This window comes from Musca autumnalis, unplaced genomic scaffold (assembly GCF_047663935.1).
Source record: "Musca autumnalis isolate F117 unplaced genomic scaffold, ASM4766393v1 scaffold_2, whole genome shotgun sequence".
NCBI lineage: Eukaryota > Metazoa > Arthropoda > Insecta > Diptera > Muscidae > Musca > Musca autumnalis.
Window position 1 is genome coordinate 197,069,437 of NW_027411755.1, and position 26,254 is coordinate 197,095,690.

At 38.0% G+C, this 26,254-nt stretch overlaps 1 protein-coding gene and 1 long non-coding RNA gene across 15 annotated transcripts in view; both read left to right on the forward strand.

Annotated features, from left to right (window-relative positions):
* Nucleotides 1-26,254, forward strand: part of sky (GTPase-activating protein skywalker) — a 239,306-nt gene that overhangs the window by 93,142 nt on the left and 119,910 nt on the right. The window lies entirely within an intron of this gene.
* On the forward strand, nucleotides 21,198-22,264 carry LOC141393268 (uncharacterized). Its single transcript, XR_012410045.1, has 3 exons — nucleotides 21,198-21,323; nucleotides 21,933-22,112; nucleotides 22,178-22,264. It is a non-coding gene; the product is annotated as an uncharacterized lncRNA (long non-coding RNA).

Consider the following 26,254-nt stretch of genomic DNA (forward strand, 5'->3'; position numbering starts at 1 on the left):
AGGTCTTCTTAGAGAAGACCAGTAGGTCTTCTTAGAGAACACCAAATGGGTCTTATAGGCCTTCAGGCCTTCTTAAAGAATATCACCGGGTCTTCTTATAGAAGACCACCAGGTTATAGAATACCATCACACCTACTTCTAGAAGACCACCACGTTATAGAATACCATCAGACCTACTTCTAGAAGACGTCCAGGTATACTTATAAAATGCCAGTCTTATAGAACACCACAATACCCTCTTATAAACGACCATCCGAACTTCTTATAGAGGACCAACAGGGCTTCTTACAGAAGACCACCAAGTCTATTTAGAGAAGATCATCAGGTCTACTTATAGAAGACCTCCGGTCTACTTATAAAGGTCACCAGGTCTTCTTATAGATGAATTCTTATAGATTGCCAATAGCTCTTCTAATAGAAGACAATGAGGTATTTTTATAAAAGACCACAAGGTCTTCTTATAGAGGACCTTGTCTTCTTATAGAATGTTACCAGGTCTTCTTATGGAAGAATTCCCAGATCATCTTTTATAATGCCCTCAGGTTTTCTAATAGATTACTTTCCAGGGCTTGTTTTAGAATACTTCCTAGGTCTTCTTCTAGAAGACCACAAGGTCGCCTTGTAGATGGCCTCATGTATTTTTATAGAATACCTCCAGGTCTTCTTACAGATGACTACTAGGTATCTTACAAAGACAACCAGGTCTCTTATAGAAGATCACCAGGTCTTCTTATAGAAGACCCCAGGTAATCTTAGAAAAGACTCCTAGGTCTTCATAAAAAAGACCTCCAGGTCTTATATTAAACCACTCGGATTACTTATAGAAGACTACTAAGTCTTTCTCAGGTCTTATTACAGAAGGCCCTCAGGTCTTCTTATAGAAGACCACCAAGTCTACTTAGAGAAGACCATCAGCTCTACTTGATAGAAGACCACAAGGTCTTCTTATAGAGAAACTTGTCTGCTTATAGAAGACTTCCAGGTCTTCTTATAGAGTACCTCGCGGTCTTTAAATAGAAGAATGTTGGGTCGTCTTGTAGAGGATCACAAGTCCTTTTTATAAAATATCACCTTCTATAATAAGAGCTGGTGGTCTTCTATAAAACCACCAGCTCTTATTATAGAAGACCACGAGGTTTTCCCATAGAGGATCACCAGGTATTCTTATCGGAGACACCTCCTCTCCTCTTATAGAGGACAATCAGTTTTTATACCCTCAGCATTTATGCTAACGAGGGTATATACATTTTCATACGGGAAAAATGTGCCTCATCGAAATAATGGTTTTAGACCCAAGTATGTTTGAACGAAATCCGTTTCAGACAATTTGGAGTCGATTTAGCAATGTCTGTCTGTCTGGGTGGATGGCGCGCACAATAACTCTCGAACGGATCAAACGATTCGAACCGCATTTTGGGTATCGTAATATTTTGTCCAAACTTAGTTTAAGTTCGAAGATGGCCTATATCGGTGACCTCCGTCAGATGCCTCCCCCACAAAAGTTCGAAAATGTTCGGTAGAATTGTGCGAACGATAACTCTTAAAGGTAGTAACAGATTTGGTCCATACTCTACACATCGTGGAATTTCTACCAGACATAGACGAGGTTCTAATATGGACTCTATCGGTTCACTCCTTCGGGTACCCCCCACACAAAATTTCGGAAAAGTTCAGTTTAGGACCTGCTCTCAAATTGCTGTGATTTTTATTGTAACAAGTTGTATTTACTGCTCTTTATACAACGGTACAAGTTTCATCAGGGGCAAATCCTTACTTCCTGAGAAATTCGCCTGAAAGATGCAAAAAAAAACCCACATTGTGTAGTGGTTGGAGATCAAGATAACTCTCGAAAGGATCTGCCGATTCTGACCAAAATTTGGTCTTTGTAATATTTTGTCCAAATATAGTTTAAGTTCAGGTACCTCACGCACAAAAATTCCAAAATGTTCCGAAAAATTGTGGGCAATATAACTCTGGGATTGAGTGATCGATTTGATCATGTCTGAATATAAACAATATCTGTCTACTCCTTCGGGTACCTCCCACACAAAATTTCGGATAAGCTTACTTTAAGACCTGCTCTCGAATCACTTTTGTTTTTGTTGAAGCAACTTGCTTTCGCTGTCTCTATTACGGCGGTAAAATTTTTGTCAGGGACAGGTCCATACTTCTTGAGAAAACAGCCCGAAAGGTGAAAAAAAACCCTATGACATAATATGTAGCCTAGCCTATTTTTTTTTGTCGGGTTCATACGCCCAAAATTCTAAAAACCCCTTAAATACATAAGTTTTTTGAGAAAAAAGTATTTCAATTCACACAGTCTGAGGGTATATCTCTGTCGACAAATCCGACTGGTACTTTTTTACTTGTTCTTATAGAAGAACACCAGATCTTCTTATGAAAGACCACCAGTCTAAGGTCTCCTTAGAGAAAAGCCCCACGTCTTCTTATAGAAGACCACAAGGTCTACTTTTACACGTCCACCAGACCCAGGTTTTCTTATAGAAGGTCTTCTTATAGAATATTCCCGTATCTTATTATAGAAGACCACAAGGCTTTCTTATAGAGGATCACAAGACTCACGTTTTCTTATAGAATGTACCCACGTCTTCTTATAGAAGACCACTTTTTATAGAGCATCCCCCGGTCAGTGTATAGAAAACCACCAGCTATTTTTATAAAATTCCGCCACTTCTTCTTATAGAAGACCATCAGGTTATTTTATAGAGGACCACAAGGCCTTTTTATAGAGGAGGCGAAGACCATTAGGTCTTTTTAGAGAAAATAAAAAATTCGAAGATCACCAGGTCTTCTTTCAGATGACCACTATGTATTCTTCATGAAGGAAGATTGGTCTTCTTAGAGATAACTACCCCTTATATAACACCGCCAGGTATTTTTTAAGAGGACCTATAGAATTAAATGGTAGGGTACATTCATATGCTAGTCGCTTACTTTTAGCACTTTATCTTGAACGCTTCTTAGAGCCGAAAATGTTTATGATTGTAAAATTTTAAACATATAAATTTTAAGATACAACCACTGATATCCTGTGCTACATATCGAAATGTAGAGCGCAAGAAAAACCCCCCAACAGATGGCTAAAAATGTGTGTTCTGCAATTTTATATCTAATGGCTCAGTTAATGTTGATATCATTATGACTACGAGCAGCACCATGAGTATTCAGCAACACAAACAACAACAACTTCTATTCTAAGCTTTAATCTTTCTCTACTCCCCCATTTACCGCGTTAATGTTTCATTCCAGGTCAGATGTGACTAATGGTCAGCACTTGAGGATAAGTGTCGCCTTTTGTTATGTCGAACATTGTTGAGAAGAGAACATTGTTGTATGAATGGGTGTGTGTTTTTGACATTTTCGAGGAGATGGTAAAAAACGACGGTGACAGGCGACAGCAGCAAAAAAGTAATAGCGTCAAGTATATTAAATTTCATGAGAAATATACAACAACAACAACGACGACAGCAACACAAATTGCTGACAATGAACATATCAGACAAGAACATTTATTCTATTGAAAGTTTTTTTGTGTTATGTGGATTAAAAAAAGTTAGGGTGACTAGGTGGAAAGGGGAGGGGGTGGAGATGTGTGTCATAAATGTTGGTTAGAGGTAGAGTTTGGTAAGAGATACTACTGTAATTTATAAGGACATTGAGCAAAAAATAACTTTCTCTATGGGGTTCATACACACGGAGAACCTTGTGTACAATTTTTTTGTAAATGGAATACCTTCCACTATGTACCGAAGAGGTAAATTGAGAGAGTTGCTAAAACTTTCTATACATTGTAATTTTACAATAAATAATAAAAAATAAAAAAACAAAAAACAAGTTCGATGACAGAGAAGCCGCTCCACAGCCGATATGACTGAAGAGCCTCTGTTTAAGGCGAAACATGCATGTCACGTAGGGGTGGTTGTGTGGGTTCGAATCTTCGGCTTTCTTTTTTCACTTGCATCGTTGGTCATTAAGGTCGATTCCAACGAGAAATTATTTAAAAAACAACATTTTTCAATGGAAGTCTTAAAGAATTCCTTGTTAAAAGCACCATCCGAAATATCTTGTCCTCTGTCTGCATCAGCGAAGCTACTCATAATTCATAAGCACACAAAGTTTCCACAGCCACCAAGCGGAACTCTTACCTCTGTTTACCTTACTACCTTGCACTTTCAAACATCACTTCCGCTTTTAATAATAAATCCCCTTTTGTTGAATAAATTATTTATCTACAATTTCAATTTGTTTCCTTATCTCTGCAGTTTGTTTCGATTGTTGTTGCTTTTATATATTCTATGTCAATATTGGCGATATTTAAGTAAAATTTATCTAAAGCTCAATTCACGCGATAAATACGTTTACAAACATTGGTTGTTCGGTGGGTTGGTTGACTGGTGCGTAAATGGAAAATATTTTTTTATCGGAATTCAAATATTTGCATAACCATTTTCATGAAGTGACAATGTCTTCCACCGCCACCACCACTTCCCACTTCTTCTTTCGGGTCAAATCGGAAAATAAATAAATAAATTAGCACAATCGTTGTCGAAACGCTTTTATTCGATGTAAAACATTTTTGTGTTTACATTGAATTTTATGTGAATGACACGATCTGCAGCAGAACCACCAGCAATTATGTATATCAGGGGCTGTTTTAATATGTAAATTCCACGGCATTGAAATGAGGCAACGGTCTTTTTGGACAGTGGACGAAAGCAGAAGAGTAAATTAAATGCATGTATAGAAGACCTCACAAAGGTCTTCTTTAGACTGAAGACCTCACAAAAGTCTTCTATTGACAGAAAATCGCTAAAGGTCTTTTATAGATAGACGACCTTCAAAGGTCTTTTATAGATAGACGACCTTCAAAGGTCTTCTACAGATAGACGACCTTCAAAGGTCTTCTGCAGACCTCATAAATCTTCTATTGATAGAAGAGCTACTACAGTTCTTAGAAGAAGATAGAAGACTTCAAAGGTCTTCTGTATATAAAATATCCATAAAAGGTTTAAAAAAAAAGATTTTCTGCAAATATAAGGTCTCCGAAAGCTTTTTATAGATAGAAAATGTCTTCTGTATATAGATGACCTCCTAAAAGTCTTCTGTAGATAGAAAATCTCCTGAAGAACTTCTATAGATAGAAGACCTACTAACGATTTTCTATAGATAGAACACCTCACAAAGGACTTTTGTAGACTGAAGATCTCATAAAAGTCTTCTAGAGACATAAGATTCTCCAAATGTCTTCTATAGATAAAAGACCTCCTAAAGGTATTTTGTGGATAGAAGAGCTCTTAAAGGGTCAAAAAATAAAATAAAATAAAAGACTCCAAAGGTCTTAGAGGACCTCCAAAAAGTTTTCACGATTTAGAAGACCACCTAATGATCTTCTACAGATAGAAGACTTTCTAAAGGTTTTCTATAGATAGAAGACCTGAAAAACGACTTCTGTAGATAGAAGACCTCAAAAAAGTTTTTTTTGAAAATAGAAGGCCTACAAGACGTCTTCTATGGGTAGAGACCTCCTAAAAATTTTCTACAAATGTCTTCCAAAGATAGCAGAACTCTTTAGACAGAAGGCTTCATAAAGTTCTTCTATAGATAGGGAAGTTTCTAAAGTTCTTAAAAGAAAATAGAAGGCTTCTAAGTGCCTTTAAAGATAGAAGACCTCTAAAAGGTCTTCAAGATGTAGCTTCTAAGTGCCTTTAAAGATAGAAGACCTCTAAAAGGTCTTCAAGATGTAGTAGACCATCTAAAGGTTTTCTACAGATAAAAGTAATCATAAACTATTAGAAGGCCTGGCGGTCTTCTATAAGACGACCTTGTGGTCTTTTAAATCCCCTGGTAGTTTCTATAAAAATACATCGAATTTTTCTATAAGAACTGTCTTCTAGTCTGTTATAAGACACCCATGTGGTGGTCTTCTATATGAAGACCTGGTGGTCTTCTATAAGAAGACCTGGTGGTCTTCTATAGGAAGACCTGGTTTTCTTCTATAAGAAGACCTAGTGGTCTTCTATAGGAAGAGCCGGTGGTATTCTATAAGAAGAGCTGGTGGTCTTCTATAAGAAGAGCTGGTGGTTTTCTATAAGAAGACCTGGTGGTCTACTATAAGAAGACCTGGTGGTCTTCTATAAGAAGATCTGGTGGTCTTCTATAAGAAGACCTGGTGGTCTTCTATAAGAAGACCTGGTGGTCTTCTATAAGAAGACCTGGTGGTCATCTATAAGAAGACCTGGTGGTCATCTATAAGAAGACCTGGTGGTCTTCTATAAGAAGACCTGGTGGTCTTCTATAAGAAGACCTAGTCGTATTCTATAAGAAGACCTGATGGTCTTCTATAAGAAGACCTGATGGTCTTCTATAAGAAGACCTGATGGTCTTCTATAAGAAGACCTACTATAAGAAGATCTGATGGTCTTCTATAAGAAGGCCTGATGGTCTTCTATAAGAAGACCTAGCCCTATTCTATAAGAAGACCTATTATAAGACGATCTAATGATCTTCTAAAAGAAGACCTGATGGTCTTCTATAAGAAGACCTAGTCGTATTCTATAAGATGACCTGATGGTCTTCTATAAGAAGACCTGATGGTCTTCTATAAGAAGACCTGATGGTCTTCTATAAGAAGACCTACTATAAGAAGACCTGGTGGTCTTCTATAAGAAGACCTGATGGTCTTCTATAAGACCTGGTGGTCTTCTATAAGACCTGGTGGTCTTCTATAAGACCTGGTGGTCTTCTATAAGAAGACCTGATGGTTTTATATAAGAAGATCTGATGGTCTGCTATAAGAAGACCTACTATAAGAAGATCTGATGGTCTTCTATAAGAAGAACTGATGGACCTGATGGTCTTCTATAAGAAGACCTGATGGTCTTTTATGAGGAGACCTGATGGTCTTTTATGAGGAGACCTGATGGACCTCATGGTCTTCTATAAGAAGACCTAGCCCTATTCTATAAGAAGTCCTATTATAAGAAGACCTGATGGTCTTCTATAAGAAGACCTGATGGTCCTCTATAAGAAGACCTGATTATCTTCTATAAGAAGATCTTATGGTCTTCTATAAGAAGAACTGATAGACCTGATGGTCTTCTATAAGAAGACCTGACGGTGGTCTATAAGAAGACCTGATGGTCTTGTATAAGAAGTCCTGATGGACCTGATGGTCTTCTTTAAGAAGACCTGATAGTATTCTATAAGAAGACCTGATGGTTTTCTATAAGACCTGATGGTCTTCTATAAGAAGACCTGGTGGTCTTCTATAAGACCTGATTGTCTTCTATAAGAAGACCTGATGGTGGTGGTCATCTAAAAGTGGGTCTGGTGTTTTCTACAGCAAGCCATGGTGGTCTGGTAGTCTTCTTTAAAAGTATCTGCTGATCTTTTGTAAGAAGACCTAATGTTCTTTTACAGATAACTCAAAAAATGAGTTAAAGAAACGAACTAGTGGTGGTTTTTGGTAAGTGGAAGAAGATCTTCTGGTCTTCCAAAAGGAAAAGTTGGTGGCCTTCGAAAAAGAAGACTTGGTGGTCTTCGTTAAGCCGATTTCGCGAAAAAAAACAGTTTGGCTTTTGTAATAAGATCTGATAGTCTTCTAGAAGAAAACCTCTAGAAAAAGACCTCTATGTCTTCTATAAGACGGCTTTTTATACCCTCAGTCCTTAGGCTAGAGAGGGTATATACATTTTGATACTACCAAAAATGTGCCTCATCGAAATAACGGTTTTAAAAATCGGCTTCAGACAATTTAGTTAAAGTTCGAATATGGTCCACTCCTTTGGGTACCTCGCCCACAAAAGTTAAATTTTGTTCTTCTGTAAAATAGTGTGAACGATAACTCTCAAAGGGAGCAATCGATTTGGTCCTATTATATATAGATCGGGTTCAAATGGGAACTCTGGATGGTCCACTCTTTTTGGTACCCCCACACAAAATTCGGTTAAAGTGATGTTTAAGAGTTCCTCTCGTATTGTTTTGATTTTTTTTAGTAGGTAAATTTTTAGACGATACATTTTTTTTTTCTTGCGCAAGTTCATATTTCCTGAGATATAAGTCTAAAAACCTGAGATATTGGCCTAGAAACCCTGATGGCATCAACCAAAATGGCAAATCCGCAATGTATTTCTCGCAGTTAGTTTCTGATTGGTGCAGACCTTGCACATCGTGTTATTTCATCCAGTCATGTATCAGGTTGGATTATGGACTATATCGGTCCACTTCTTCGGGTACCTCCCACACAAAATTCGGAAAAAAGTGAAGTTTAAGAGCTCCTCTCGCATAGTTCTGATTCCTTTTCAGTAGGTTGTTCTAGCGGCCTCATTTACAACTGTAAAATTTTTTTCGGAGTAAGTCAACACTTCCTAAGATAATGGTCCAAAAGCTCCAAAACGCTGGTATAGCCCCACATTACGGTCCCTACCGATTTTAAAGCAAAGTCGTGATACAAAATCAATATATATATATTTTATATACGGCAGCTGTATATACGGTCAGCACTGCTGACTGATACTTCCTTACTTGTTTTATAATAATTCCGGGCGTTTTCCTATTAGAGGACCTGGTGGTCTTTAATGAGATGACCTCGCTGTTCTAAAAAACATGGCGACCTGACTTAACGCCCAAGGACATAACGCCCAAAATTAATTTTGGGCGTTATGTCCGCCCCGACCCCGGACTTAACCCCCAAAATAAAATTGGGTGTTATGTCCGCCCTAACTCCGGACATAAGGCCCAAAAATAATCGGACACAACGCCAAAAAAATTTGGCGTTATGTCCGCGTTGAAAGTGGACATAACGCCCAAAATATTATGTTGAGTTTTTTTATATTTTAATGATTATTATTTGTAATGCAGGGCCGGTTTCAATTGCTGTGTTCCAAAACCTACAATAAATTATTATTTTGAACATTCTGTCTAATTTTATTATAAAAAAAAAATTAAAATTTTCTTATAAAATATACCGTTTTCGACTTTTGCTCGATCGCTTTCGTAAGTTGTTAAGTGTTAATATGTATTTAAAATTGTTTCCTCATTGAAAATAAAATTGAGTCATAGTCATAAAACCTAAAGATGTTGAAAGCGATCGAGCAAAAGTCGAAAACGGAATATTTTATAAAAAATCGCGCGCGCGATTTCTTATAAAATATACCGTTTTCGACTTTTGCTCGATCGCTTTCGTATGTTAAGTGTTAATATGTATTTAAATTGTTTCCTCATGGAAAATAAAATTCAGCCATAGTCATAAAACCTAAAGATGTTGAAAGCGATCGAGCAAAAGTCGAAAACGGTATATTTTATAAAAAATCGCGCGCGCGGTTTCTTATAAAATATACCGTTTTCGACTTTTGCTCGATCGCTTTCGTAAGTTGTTAGGTTAAATGTTCATAAATATTTAAAATTGTTTCCTCATTGAAAATAAAATTGAGTCATAGAGCAAACCTGAATATGCTGGAAGCGATATAGCAAAAGTCAAAAACCGTATATTTAAAAAAAAACGCGCGCGCGATTTCCTGTAAAATATACCGTTTTTTGACTTTTGCTCCATCGCTTCCAGCATATTCAGGTTTGAATTTTGATTTTGATTTTCTATGACTCAATGTTTTATTTATGGCGTTGTAGATGTGTAGATGTAGCAAGAAAAATCTTTTATACGGACTATGTTTTTAAAAAATAAAATTGCAGGTTTGCAAAATTGTGCATGCTTGTAAATCTTGTTTCGAGAAAACTCAAGTAAATCATAACGATCACAGTACTGTAATGTTGGATCCATTTGTCCACAAATTGTTGGAAAATCCGTATACATTTGAATATGATTTCAGTAAGCTTATTTTTTATTTATTACATACATATATAAAACAACTTTATTTCTAAATAAATCTGAATTTTACTTATGAAGTGCGAAAATCATTAATTTCGGAAAACGGACATAAAGCCCAATGGGCCTTATGTCCGGGGTCAATGAGGACATAACGCCCAAAATTGATTTTGGGCGTTATGTCCGTTGGGCGTTAAGTCAGGTCGCCAAAAAACATATTTAAGTTTTCTATAAAAAATACCTGTCCAAACCTTGAATAAGACCATAGGAAGATAATGCGGGTATGCCATAAGAAGATCTAGTGGTCGGCTGTAAGAGGATCTGTTGGTCTCCTAAAGATTATCTTGATGTACCGTTCAATGGGGCTACATCAAATCGTTGATCTATACCTACAAATTTCTGGCGGAAATTTTTTAGACTCAAAGAAGAGTAAATACGAAGTTTCCGATATTTCGGTAAAACCTTCAAAAATACCGAAAATCAAGAGGAACGCTTCCAAGGGAGATAAAGGAACCCGCGGACCTATACTAAAAATTCTCTTCTCGAATATTTTATAACCCCATGGGAGACTAAATAACAAATTTCAGTCTTTCGGTGGGATATTGACGTCACAACCTTCACAATTACGAAAATTGGGACGCATCGTTCCACGGAAGCTATATCGAAACGTGAACCTATACCGATGAATTTCAGGTGGAAAGTTTTATACCTACAACGAAGACTAAATACTAATTTTCAGTCATTTCGGTGGGATATTGAGGCTACAACTTTCAAAATACCGAATATCGGTAGGTACCGTTCTATGGGGGCTATATGGACCTATGCCATACCCCTAACGAAGACTTAATACCAAATTTCAGCCATTTCGGTGGGATATTTAGACCACAAATCCTTGAATATATTTTTGCATATGGTTTTGCATATGCTCATTTTATGCAGATATGTCAAAATATGCACGATATGCAGAATATGCAAAATATGAAAAAATTTCTGGGCCTAATTCGTTTTATTTTGTAATAAAACGAGTTTCTGTCTAATCATATATTCTCTACGACCATCCTAACCATATATGCATTTGCATAGGATTCCGCAGACTAGTTATGACTCCTTTCTGGTTGTCATCTGAAGAATGGTGGACTTGTCGTAATGTTTTTCCTTCATCATTGTGTTCGAAACAGACAGACAGAATTTATGGCCTACCCTTTTTTGCAATTCTAAACAATCACTGGAGAATTTTCTCACTGCGTCAATAAAATGTCATAAAATTTTAAGTGGCACACACCACTCATTGACAGGGTAAACACCACAACAATTTATCTTGATAACCACTGTATGTGGAACTGTAGAAGCTTATCTTAAATCTCTTCAATAATCAAATCAAAGAAAATACGTAATTCACTAGTGCGATTCTTTAACTCATTTTTTGAATTACCGACAAAAAACGGTACAATTAAAATGCTTTTAATTTCGGTAAGCAAAAGTGTTGTCAACTTTTACTATTTAAACTTTTCATTCATAATTTTGCGTTTTAATGTTACCGATTTTTGTCGGTAACTAAAACAATGAGTTAGAGAATCGCACTACAGGTCTTCCATTTTTCTCTAACAGAATATATAAATAAAGCAAAAACCAATTGCCTATGAAAGCCTTACTTTCTCATCGATTTCTTTACCATTCATCATCATTTCGTTAGAATGGCATTGACCATCAATAATAGTTTTGCATCCGTTCGAAGAAAAAATGCCGTCGTAACAAATAAAACTGTCATCGTTGTGGGCTATACCACGCCGCCTATCTTTGATTGACACATTAATTGTTTTGCACAATTTTTCAAAATTGAATTTTTCTTCTCCAATTCAATTAAAGTTCAGTTGTCATCATAATTTTTGTTGTTGCCGTTAGAAAAACTAACAACAAAATTGACAGCTTTTTTTTGTAGCAAAATGTTCTTTGCGGCTGGGTCCGACGGTGGTATATTGATTTCTGGCGATATTAATTAATTTATTGGCCAACGAGAAACAACATTAACAAATCAATAAAAGTCGTGTTAGTATCGATGGGGCCAAGTAACGATGACGCGATTTAGATGATAAAGCAAGAGACGAGAGAGAGGGAGTGTGAATGAAACAAAATCTCCTCCACATGACTTTAAATTTATGACCTGTATTAACCGGTACTACTAGTATGTTTTTCGTTGTTGTTCTTCTTCAATACCGCAACACAAATTCACAGGTATTCCCAAAAAAAATATTCATTTCAGTTGTGCATGATATGTGGTTCGTACTAATTGATGATTCATTTAAAGATATTATTTTCCCAAGCGGACTTTTAAAAGGTGTACCAATGACTTTTGCAAATATTTTAGCACATTTAAATGAAAGAAAATATGAGTAAACGTTTTACTTTGTTATGGTTTTTTCAATTCCGCTTAATCTTGTTCTATCTAGTTTGTTTCTCCGGGACTTAAAATGAGGCTTTCTCTACTGGTTGCCACAGCAAATATTCTTAAGTTGGCGAAGAATAGGGGAAAATAACATCCGCCGCTTCATTCATTATGTGGCAGATGGACTTCAAGATTGTATGCACCTTTTTCCCACTCTTCAGCGTATCTCAGGCATGCATCTGTATTTTTCATTATACCCTACACCACTATGACGGGAGGGTATTATAAGTTGGGTTTGGGCAAAAAGTTTGTAACGCATCGAAATAATGGTCGTAGAACCATACATATCACGTTTACAACGATGTGAAGTAGGTTGTAATAGGTGGTCAAACAACAGAGATATCGCAATAGTCGGTAATGAATCCATTTTTCCATTTTTTGTGCAATCACACTACAGGTCGGAAATTTGATCGGATCCTCACGAAATTTTGGCGGTTTATGGGGGTCTCACAGAGAAAAAATGGTTGGCGTACATCCCACTTTTCCATGCTTTTTATTTGAGTTGTTCTGACGATGCACTTAAATGCGTTTCAACAAAATTGACCTGTATTAATGAAGACATTCAGAGCAAAGATGCTAAAATATCCCAATTTTAATATTTTGAATTTTAGCAGTCAAAAGCTTATGCACAAAGGTAGTGGTGTAGGGTATTACATAGTCGGCGCCGGCCCGACTATAGCCCTCTGTGATTACTAGAATTAAGGACCACTGTGAAATTTAATTTATTTTTTGATTATTTTTGCATTTATTTATATATTTAATTGTTTGTGTTGTTTTTACCGTGGTGCAATGGTATGCACGCCCGCCTTGCACACAGAAGGTCGGTGGTTCGATTCCCCTGCCAGGCAACATCAAAAATTTTTCAACGGTGGCAAAATACCCCTCTGTAATGGTGGCAACATTTCCTGAGTATTTCAGCCTTGTAAAACTTCTCTACAAGTGGTGTCTTTAGACACGCCGTTCGGACTCGGCGATAAACAGTAGGTCCCATATCATTGAGCTAATATGAATCGGGGTGCACTCATTGATATGAGAGAAGTCTCCCTTGTCCCGTATGGGATGTTGTGGTTTGTGTGTTAATATTTAAATGTAGAAGTGACGAGAAATTACTTATAAATAAAAACTTAGCCCTGAAGAAGTTGGAAAAATCCCAACGAAAACGGAACGGATATAAAAACGAAATAAGTAATTTTTATTTATTTTTCATTGACAAAAAGGACCTTGTAGCTTAATAAGACAGAAGTCTTAAAAAATATAAAAAAATATTTTTTTTTTTTAAAAAAATGTTTTTTTTTTTCAAAATTAAAAAAAAGAAATACTCCTTGGGTTTTCATAAAGCTCATATAACTCTTGTAAAAAATCATATATTAAAAAAAATTTCATGTGTGTAAAAAAGCTTTAATTAATATGGGAATCGGTATGAAAAAAACATATTTTTACCCATGTAATTTCAAAAAATTTTAAAATGTGTTAAACGGACGGACGAGACTTATAAAAAAGCATATATGGGCTAAAAGAGGACTCTCTCCGGCATCATTCTGCCGAAACGGAACATTGGTCAAAGCTGTTCCCTAAAAGTTATAGTCCACTAAAGTTGGAACTTCACTAAAATTTAGTAGCTGAGGAAAAATAAAATACCTCACTTCGTGTAAGCGCTACGGTAATTTATTGAATATGTTCTTAAACAAGATAATCTTACCTACCTAAAAAACAATGAACACAATATATGTTATAGTTTCCGAGAAATGGCTATTTCTTTCTCCAGAAATTTGCAAAAATTACGTATTTTCCAAAATGGGAAATATATTTTCGTCTTTAGGAGCACGCCACGCCCACACCTTCCAATATTTTGACCTAATTTTTTGGTTTCCTTAGTTTCAATATGTTTACTATCGAATCCCATATATAAATTAACAATCGGTGACAATCGGGGTTTAGGCCAGGAAAGTCGATTCCTTAACACTGTGCGGCGTTGTTATACCTTCCACCACGAGTTGTATTGAAATTAAATGGAACAAAATTAGTTTCCTTTCGTTTATGAAGAAGACTAAAGACAAAACTTCAGCTATTTCGGTAAAACAATGTGGCTAACCTTCAAAATACCGAAATTAGGGAGTTACCGTTGTAACGACACTATTCGGCTCGTTAGCTGAGGTATGCTCACGGTTACCTAGGGTACGTCACAGAAATTTATTTTTGTGACAGGAGTAAAGTGAAACAACTGGATGTTTTGTTTGGAACCTTTCCGTTTATTGAGTCTACAAATCTATACTTAGGTCTATGGAGTTCGCGGTCGCCGTCCTCAGCAGGTGACTTAGCGCAACACACTTGTGGTGATTTATCATGCCCGTTACGTGCCGGCGTCCTTCAGGGGCTACCTGTCCAAAATTATAGTGACCCGTGCCGAACCGCTGATAAGGCTTCACACTCCTGGGGAAGATACACGAGCTGTCCTACGGGTGATTCGTAATACTTCGCTGCTAGGGCTTCGGGCGGTGAAGTGTGGCTTAAGTAAACATACACTCTTGGGAAGATACACTAGCAACTCGGTGTGGCCAGGGAAACACACACTCTTGGGGAAGATGTACGTGCTGTCCTACGAGTGATCCGTGATACTTCGCTGCTAGGGCTTCGGGCTGCGAAGTGTGGCTTAAGTAAACACACACTATTGGGAAGATACACTAGCAATCGGGTGTGGCTTAGGGAATCACACACTCTTGGGGAAGATACACTAGAACCTGAGCGCGGTTTAGGGGAAACACACACTCTTGGGCAAAATACACTAGGAATTGGGTGTGGCTTAGGTAAACACACACTCTTGGGGAAGTTACATTAGAACCTGAGCGCGGCTTAGGGAAACACACTCTCCTGGGCAAGATACACTAGAACCTTGAGCGAGTGGCATTCGAAAACACACTCCCGGGGACTTCTACATGCGGAAAACGAATGAGTGGCGTACACAAAAACACACTCTCGGGCTGATGCACTAGGAACTGAGCGAGTAGCCTTCGAAAACACACTCCCGGGACTTCCACACGCGGAAAACGAATGAGTGGCGTACGAAAACACACTCCCGGGAGCATGTACTAGGAACTGAGCGAGTGGCCTTCGAAAACACACTTCCGGTGACTTCTACACGCGGAAACGAATGAGTGTCGTACGAAAACAGACTCCCGGGTACTTTTACACGCGGAAACGAGCAAGTGGCATACGAAAACACACTCCCGGGCGTATGTACTAGGAACTGAGCGAGTGGCCTTCGAAAACACACTTGCGTGAACTTTTACACGCGGAAAGGAATGAGTGGCGTACAAAAACAGACTCCCGGGTACTTTTACACGCGGAAACGAGCAAGTGGCGTGCGAAACCACACACCCGGGCGGATGTACTAGAAACTGAGCGAGTGGCCTTCGAAAACACACTCTCGGTGACTTCTACACGCGGAAACGAATGAGTGGCGTACGAAAGCACACACCCGGGCGGATGTACTAGGAACTGAGCGAGTGGCCATCGAAAACACACTCGCGTGGACTTTTACACGAGGAAACGAGCGAGTGGCTTACGAAAACACACTCCCTGGTACTTTTACACACGGAAACGAGCGAGTGGCATACGAAAACACACTCCCGGGCGTATGTACTAGGAACTGAGCGAGTGACCTTCCAAAACACACTCGCGTGGACTTTTACACGCGGAAACGAGCGAGTGGCATACGAAAACACACTCTCTGGCGCATGTACTAGGAACTGAGCGAACGGCCTTCGAAAACACATTCCCGGTGACTTCTACACGCGGAAACCAGCAAGTGGCGTGCGAAAACACACTCCCGGGCGGATGTACTACGAACTGAGCGAGTGACCTTCGAAAACACACTCCCGGTGACTTCTACACGCGGAAACGAATGAGTGGCGTACGAAAACACACTCTCGGGTACTTTTACACGCGGAAACGAGAGGGTGGCATACGAAAACACACTCTCGGCCGGATGTACTAGGAACTGAGCGAGTAGCCTTCGAAAACACACTCCCGGTGACTTCTACACGCGGAAATGAATGAGTGGCGTACGAAAACACACTCCCGGTGACTTCTACACGCTGAAACGAATGAGTGGCGTGCGAAAACACACTCTCGGGCGGATGTACTAGGAACTGAGCGAGCGGCCTTCGTAAACACACTCCCGGTGACTTCTACACGCGGAAACAAATGAGTCGCGTACGAAAACACACTCCCGGGTACTTTTACCCGCGGAAACGAGCGAGTGGCATACGAAAACACAGTCCCGGGCGGATGTACTAGGAACTGAGCGAGTGGCCTTCGAAAACACACCCGCGTGGACTTTTACACGCGGAAACGAGGGTGTGGCGTGCGAAAACACACTCTCGGCCGGATGTACTAGGAACTGAGCGAGTGGCCTCCGAAAACACACTCCCGGTGACTTCTACACGTGGAAACGAATGAGTGGCGTACGAAAACACACTCCCGGGTACTTTTACCCGCGGAAACGAGCGAGTGGCATACGAAAACACAGTCCCGGGCGGATGTACTAGGCACTGAGCGAGTGGCCTTCGAAAACACACTCGCGTCACAATGTTGATTACCCTGTTTACACTTTTGGCACTCTACTCACCCCTTCAATCTCCGTTTCCCCTTTTATAGTGCCGTTAGCATCATAAGCCCTCTTCACAGGGTGTTGTTGTTCTGTGGTCCGATTGTACAATACCAACCGCATGCCCTGGTACTGCATGTTGTTGGTACTTGTTTACTCCGAAAGTACTAATTTCATTCGACGGCGCATGAGTGTTGTTGTCGATGAGTCCGGAGAACTTCCAACGAGGCACGCTAAGACTAATTATGTTAATAAATGCGCCACGCAATTTAAATGGAACCAAAACATTTTAATCCACCTGTTACTAACTTAAATACATTTCATTAAAAAAAAAAAACAAAATAAATAGAATTCCAGCCTGCGTTAGTCAATTTGTGTGGGTGGAAACAAGTGGGCGACTTCCACCCTCACACCGTTCTATACCTATGAAAAAAGGTACGCTTCTATGGGAGATTTAGAAAGATGTGGACCTATACTGATAATTCTCTTCTGCAACATCTTATTAACCCATGGGGACGTGGACGTCACAAACTTCAGAATTACGGGAGGTAACGTTCTATGGGGGCTATGTGATGGCGTAGACATATACCGACAAAATAGGGGGGGGGGGGGGGAAATTGAATATCCTGAACGGAGACTAAATACCAAATTTCAGACATTTCCATGTTCCATTCGATGAAAAAAGTCTCCGCACCGACCAGAATATCTAAAGGCCTTCGGATACATTTTTCTTTGTAAAAATTTTAATTTTAATTTAGTTTTGTATTAGAATTATGTAGAATGGTCCTATATTGAATATTATATTCAATTTCAAAATGAAATAGCTTATTTAATAGCGATTTGTAATCAAAATGGAAGACCTAATAGAAATAACTGCAATGGAAAACTTGAATGCAATCGGTGCGGAAACTTTTTAACGGTAGGGAAAAATTGATAAAGCATTTCTTAATATTTTTCCATGCTCTTCACGGCCATGTGTGGTGGTACTTTTGATATTTGCAAAATATGGAACAAAAGTATCCATTGCTATTATTTTCTCTGTTCCTTTGCGTGCAGTTTTTACCACTTCTTACTCAAAAAAGTATATCTTACGGAACATACTATTTGATTCAAAATATTTTCGCTAAAGTGTCGCTATGACTTAACACTGCTAACGTATTTTAATTCAAAACTTTTCCGGTAAAAACATGCAGTTACAAAATTCCAGAGTTAATGACATTACACCAGCACATACATGTGTATGTATGTACATATGTATGTAATTATTCTTAGAATTTAATAACAAATCATACAAACAATTTCCATTATATCTAACATTTCTATAATATTTCAAAATATATATAATTTGTCTTGTGACAATTCAAATATGAATTTCATGATATAAATTCACGAATATGTGCTTTGTTTCTTTTTTTTTCTTTAAATGTTATTCATATTTCGTGTACATAATTCTTCTTGAACAAAATTGATATAGAATGGAATATTTTGACGTCAAATCTGACACGTGCCATCATTGTCATCCATTTGAATACCACTCATTCGACACAAGCGCCAACACCACTCACTTACTTTGGTTTTACAACAGAGATTTCAATGGATTTAGAATTTTACATCAACAAAAAAGCAGATCCGTTTCGCTTGAAATGGTCGGGTAAATGGCTGCGAACATCAAAAATCATGATGTGCTATGACATGTTAATTGTCTCATTGTATTTAAAAAATAATAAAAATAATTTTCAATTTAGTGTTTTTTGTAATTTATTTGCTATGATATGGTGATGGTGTCTGTCGCCGGCGTGAAACATTAAAGTGTGAATAAATTAGCGTTAAATCACCCTAGAAAGTTAGGTGGAAGATAAACATCTGGAAAAGTGAATGCTAATTTATGAACTTGGTGTCAAAAGTGCAGGAACATAACAAAAACGTTTTGAAATGTTTTAGACACCTGTAAATTTATGTTTTGGTATTCAAATCACAATTTGGGTTTGTTAATAAATTAAAAACGCGCCATCTAGTATTCACATTTGATACAGGACTAATCGATAATTGTCTTAGACAGTTGAGTTGACACACACATACTTTAAGGCGCAACGACAGATTCAAAATCACATATATATCATAAGTTAATCGATTTTATGGAAGAAGTCGTTACAGACGACGGCAGAAAGGGATTCTTTATGGACAACCTTTAGAGAGTCTTTATTGTCGACCTGGTGTCTTTATGATGAGTTGATTGAGTCTGTAGAGATGATCTGATGGCAGTATTTAGAGACAAGTTTAATTGAGACCGTAAACATTGTGGACACCACTTGAAAAATTAAGTCTAAACTTCAAAGTTTAGAAAATAAAAAATAATAAAAATATGTCCCAGGGTACGTATAAATTCTGTCGTTAAGTATACAACATAGTTAGGATCTTTTTGCATCTTTAGCCCTCCTACGGAGGCCTTCTGTTCTATAGAAGCCCCCATACGGAGGCCTTTTGTTCTATAGAAGCCCCCTACGGAGGCTTTGATAGAATTATCTTACTTAAAATACAATACAATTATCTTACATGGGAGCGTATGACTGCTGTCGTTATGTATCCGCAACTGTAACTTCGCCGATTCTATATTATGTATGTTTATTGCCGACACTTGAAAGATCGCCAGTCATTAAATCATAAAAAAATGTTGATTGAAAAATGTGCAGAAATAAAAAAATTATTTTTTTTATTCCGACTTCTGGAAATTCCCCCTCCCATCCCCAAATCCTTGAGGTAATGGCGCCATTAAATAAATCATTTCTACAGTTTCCCATTATTTTCAAAAATTCATTAGCATATGAAACCTATCATTCGTTCAAATCCAATAACTCTCCTCCACTTGACCTTGAAAGGCAATCACAAGCAGATCGTCTGTTGTATCCATCCACCCAACCCATTTACATTAGGCATTCGATACTCGGTCGACCTTTAGCCATCAATCGTTAATATTTAATTTTTTTGATTTTTATTTTTTCTTTTTGAAATTTAAATTAAAAACAAGTAAGAACAGACTATAGTCGGACGGGGCCGACCATGTGATACCCTATACCACTATCCCTGTGCACTAGCTTTCCGGGCTAGCTGTTATAAGATGTGCATTAGAAATTTTACCAATTTTCACACAAAAGTTTTGATCAATTTAACCCGCTAAATATTATCCGATCATACCGTTGACTTGCACGCTACTTCTTCATCTCAAACCAAAACTACGTTTAAAATTTCGCGCCGATCGGACTATTATTGCGACCTACAGAGCGGCTACAAAATCGAGCAAAAATTTTGTTTTTGGTCCATTTCATCCCTTTAACATTTCACGATCATCGCCAAAAACTAATCAGTTCTATTCTGGTCCAAACCCGACCTCCATACTAAATTTCGTGACAATCGGTCCATAATTGCGGCCTCTAGCTTGATTACAATTTTTAATGGACGGACAGACGGACGGACGGACGGACGGACACACATCGCTAAATCGCTTTATCTCGTCGAGATATGAAGTTTGGTATACCACATGAGGGGTCTACGACGAATATTTCGCGGCGTTACATGAATTTTTGGGAAAACAAACTTATTATACCCTTTTCCACATTGTGGTATAGGGTATAACAACAGAACAAAAAAATCATCGATAATGATTTGTTGTTTGTTTTGAATAGGCGAAAGAAAATTTTGATGGGCAGCAACCAATCATCGAAACGCAAAGTAACGAAATAAATGTTTATTTTCCCCACCCAAAGTTGTTTGTTATTGATTTTTTGTTTGTTTCATTTAAAATTCTTTTCTCACACGCAGAGAAAAAATATTTTTCGCTTTTGTTGGAACAAAAATATCAATTTTTGTTCCAAAATTGTATTTGTTTTGTTCAAGCATTGCATTGCAAATCCAAAAATACAATCTTTTGCTCCAAACATAAAAAACAAAAACAACTTTCGAAATTCCGCACTATTGTCAAAATTATTAACAATACCAATTGGTAGGAACTATCATAATCTAGAATTTTTACAAAAAATAGTGTCATTTAAAAAATTCGCTTTTGTTGTAGTTTTAAATACGTATTGTTATTTTGTTTTTTCAGTAGATACACAATTTTGGATTGAAAATTTCTATTATTAATTCAAAAATACATATTTTTGACTATACTCTCTCCCGTTAACTTGTTGAGTATTTTCTCTGGATTCTAGTAGCTGCATTCTTGTTTTGCTCTCTTTACTTTATGTGTGGCAGCCGGTGAAGTTATTTGTGTTTGTTATTTGTCTTTGTCCGTAATCAGTTTTTGTTTGGCAGTCAAAGGAAGTGGATCAAAAAAGTAAAACATTAGTGACTATAAACTTAGAAAAACAACATTCCAAGACAAAAATGAAAAAAGTAGTTTTTTTGTTTTTGGTTTTCTCATGTGGTTTTGTGAAGCGGTAAATATAAAAGTGGCGGTTGAAGCAGAATTTGCGTTGCAAGGAGATATTAAAGAAGAATTCCGATAATTCATACATCTTTGACACAATAAATTAAAATTTTCTTGAAAACGTCAATCCCTTTTGGGTTCTTTTTGTACTGAATAATGTTTACGACACGCGTTTGTAGTTTTGAGCAAAACTATTGTAAATATAGATAATTTTACCTCAACTGTTCTGAATTCTAACAATATTTATTGTCCATTTTACCAATACTATTTTTCATTGTTGTTTGACACCACCTCTTTTGAATCTCTTCTTCTACTATCGTATGTAAGTTGTTATGTGTGTGTGTTTTGTGGAGAGCTAAAAACAAAAAAGGTGGTTGAAACTTATTATACGAAGAGAAAATAGAAATAGTTTTTTTCCTAAAGTTGAGTTTTTGTGAACGAATTGTCGGAATTCTATTTTAATTTAAAATATAAAGAGCGAGTTGCAACAGTCTAATAATTTTTGCAATGCATGCTCAATGAAAACCAAAGAAAAGACTATTGCTGACACTTGTATTTTATTGCGTAGTTTTGTGTGTCTGTTTTTAACTAACTTCATGATGCTATTTTTTTTATTTAGCGGGTTAAGGAGTGTTTTGCTGCAGACTTTTTAAATTTAGTTAAGAAAACATAAAACTAATCAACGACAGCTGAAGTGGGCATTTTTAATAAGAATACTCTCTAAACCAGTTATAATTCAGTAATTTGGTGCAACAATACATTTCCTCAACCGATTTTGTTTTGGGCATAAAATTAATTAGTAAGTATCTTCTTTTTGTACTTTTACTAAGCGATATTTCTAACATATTTTCTTTTTTTATTTAGCTTCAAATAGTACTAACGACTTGGATTCACAATTTTCCTGATCGAATAAATCACAATAAATAGTTTACCAACATGCTTTATTTGCACATCAATCTTTGTTAAACTAAATAAAATTAGCGTCAATTGAAATTAAAATTATCTCATATCACGTTTATTTAAAATTTTTAAAAATCATATATGAAATAAATAATAAAATGAAACTTTTTATATTTTTTTAAATGTAACACATTAAAAAGGTAGGTATGCAATTTTTATTCCAACCATTTCGCATTGCAACAATAAGTATTCTTATTTCTGACCAAAACTATTGTGAATTCCAAAAATAAATATTGTTACTTCTGACCAAAACTATTGTGAATTGCAAAAATAAATATTGTTACTTCTGACCGAAACTATTGTAAGTTCTAACAATATTTATTGTCCATTTTGACAAAAACTATTGTTAATTGCAACAATAAATATTGTTACTTCTGACCAAAACTATTGTAAGTTCTAACAATATTTATTGTCTATTCGGACCAAAACTATTGTAAATTGCAACAATAAATATTGTTAATTCTGACCAAAACAAATGTAAGTTCTAACAATATTTATTGTCCACTTGGACTAAAACTATTGTGAATTGTAACAACATATATTGTTACCTCTAACCAAAACTATCGTACTTACATGTTTAGTCCAAAGCGTTATAGTGTCAAAGTGACAATACATATTTATATTTAGAACACATAATATAGTCCAGTGTGACAATAACGATTGTTGGATTGACAATACTACATAAGGAATCCAACAATATGTTAACAATATATATTTTGCTCTTGGAATATTGTTGGATCAAACATATTTTTTTCTCTGCGTGCAGATAAGTGCCAAAAAATATTGTTTCAATAAAATTGGATTTGCTTTTTGTTAAAATATTTTTTTTTTCTGAAAGAAAACGCTAACCGCATATAATCTTAAAATCAAAACGGACAAGATTCATGAACAAAATTTTGGCATAAAAAAATAATAAATAATTAAAAAATAACAAAAAATTTCGAACCATAAAATGTTATAAGCCAAATACGCACACTCATACACATACAATATAGTATAGTCTATAATAAACAAATTAAAATAAATCAAAATTTGGTGGTGTACCTACCCTACAATCAACATTACTGTGGAAGGGTTTCGTTGGCCCCCTACGGAGGCCTTCTAATTTATAGAAGTCCCCTACGGAGGCCTTCTATTATATAGAGGCACCCTACCGAGACCTTTTATTCTATAGGAGCCTCCTAATGAGACCTTCTATTCTATAGAAGCCCCCTACGGAGGCCTTATATTCTATAGAAGCTCCCTACGGAGGCCTTCTATTCTATAGAAGCCCCCTACCGAGGCCTTCCATTCTATAGAAGCCCCCTACGGAGGCCTTCTATTCTATAGAAGCCCCCTACGGAGGCCTTCTATTCTATAGAAGCCCTCTACGGAGGCCTTCTATTCTATAGACGCACCCTACGGAGGCCTTCTATTCTATAGAAGCGCCCTACGGAGGCCTTCTATTCTATAGACGCACCCTACGGAGGTCTTCTATTCTATAGAAGACCCCTACGGAGGCCTTCTATACTATAGAAGACCCCTACGGAGGCCTTCATTACTATAGAAGACCCCTACGGAGGCCTTCTATTCTATAGAAGCCCCCACGAAGGCCTTCTATTCTATTAGAAGCCTCCTACGGAGGTCTTCTATTCTATAGAAGCCTGCTACGGAGGTCATCTATTCTATAGAAGCCTCCTACGGAGGTCTTCTATTCTATAGAAGCCTCCTACGGAGGTCTTCTATTCTATAGAAGCCTCCTACGGAGTTCTTCTATTCTATAGAAGCCTCCTACGGAGTTCTTCTATTCTATAGAAGCCTCCTACGGAGTTCTTCTATTCTATAGAAGCCTCCTACGGAGGTCTTCTATTCTATAGAAGCAACCTACGGAGGTCATCTATTCTATAGAAGCCACCTACGGAGGTCTTCTATTCTATAGAAGCCCCCATACGGAGGCCTTCTATTCTATAGAAGCCCCCATACGGAGGCCTTCTATTCTATAGAAGCCCCCATACGGAGGCCTTCTATTCTAAAGAAGCCCCCATACGGAGGCCTTCTGTTCTATAGAAGCCCCCATACGGAGGCCTTATATTCTATAGAAGCCCCCTACGGAGGCCTTCTATTCTACAGAGGCCTCTTAGGGAGGCCTTCTGTTCTATAGAGGCCTCCTAAGGAGGCCTTCTATTCTACAGAAGCCTCCTACGGCCTTCTATTCTATAGAAGCGCCCTACGGAGGCCTTCTATTCTATAGACGCACCCTACGGAGGTCTTCTATTCTATAGAAGACCCCTACGGAGGCCTTCTATACTATAGAAGACCCTACTCTATAGAAGCCCCCTACGGAGGCCTTCTATTCTATAGAAGCCCCCTACGGAGGCTTTCTATTCTATAGAAGCCCCCTACGAAGGCCTTCTTTTCTATAGAGGCCTCCTAGGGAGGCCTTCTGTTCTATAGAAGCCTCCTACGGAGGGCTTTTGTTGTATAGAAGCCTCATACGGAGGCCTTTTGTTCTATAGAAGCCTCCTATGGTTGTCTTGTATTCTATAGAAGCCTCCTATGGTTGTCTTGTGTTCTATAGAAGCCCCCTACGGAGGCCTTCTATTCTATAGAGGCCTCCTACGGAGGTCTTCTATTCTATAGAAGCCTCCTACGGAGGTCTTTTATTCTATAGAAGCCCCCTACGGAGGCCTTCTATTCTATAAAGCCTCGTACGGAGGTCTTCTATTTTATAGAGGCCTCCTAAGGAGGCCTTCTGTTCTATAGAAGCATCATACGGAGGCCTTTTGTTCTATAGAAGCCTCATACGAAGGCCTTTTATTGTATAGAAGCCTCCTAAGGATGCCTTCTATTCTATAGAAGCCCCCTACGGAGGCCTTCTATTCTATAGAAGCCCCCTACGGAGGCCTTCTATTCTATAGAAGCCCCCTACGGAGGCCTTCTATTCTATGGAAGCTCCCTACGTAGGCCTTCTATTCTATAGAAGCCTCTTACGGAGCCCTTCTATTCTATAGAAACCCCCCTACGGAGGCCCTCCATTCTATATAGAAGCCCCCTACGGAGGCCTTTTATTCTATGGAAGCTCCCTACTGAGGTCTTCTATTCTATTCTATCGAAGTCCCCTACGGAGGCCTTCTATTCTATTGAAGCCCTACGGAGGTCTTCTATTCTATAGAAGCCTCCCACAGAGGTCTTCTATTCTACGGAGGTCTTCTATTCTATAGAAGCCTCCTACAGAGGCCTTCTATTATATAGAAGCCTCTTACGGAGGCCTTCTATTCTATAGAAGCCCCCTACGGAAACCTTCTATTCTATAGAAGCCCCCTACGGAGGCCTTCTATTCTATGGAAGCTCCCTACGTAGGCCTTCTATTCTATAGAAGCCTCTTACGGAGCCCTTCTATTCTATAGAAACCCCCCTACGGAGGTCTTCTATTGTATAGAAGCCTTTTACGGAGGTCTTCTATTGTATAGAAGCCTCTTACGGAGGGCTTCTATTCTATAGAAGCCCCCTACGGAGGCCTTCTATTCTATTGAAGCCCCCTAAGGAGGCCTTCTATTCTATTGAAGCCTCCTACGGAGGTCTTCTATTGTATAGAAGCCTTTTACGGAAGTCTTCTATTGTATAGAAGCCTTTTACGGAGGCCTTCTATTCTATAGAAGCCCTCTACGGAGGCCTTCTATTCTATAGAAGCCCCCTACGGAGGCCTTCTATTCTATAGAAGCCCCCTACGGAGGCCTTCTATTCTATAGAAGCCCCCTACGGAGGCCTTCTATTCTATAGAAGCCCCCTACGGAGGCCTTCTATTCTATAGAAGCCCCCTACGGAGGCCTTCTATTCTATAGAAGCCCCCTACGGAGGCCTTCTATTCTATAGAAGCCCCCTACGAAGGCCTTCTATTCTATAGAAGCCTCCTATGGAGGTCTTTTATTCTATAGAAGCCTCCTATGGATGTCTTCTATTCTATAGAAGCCTCCTATGGATGTCTTCTATTCTATAGAAGCC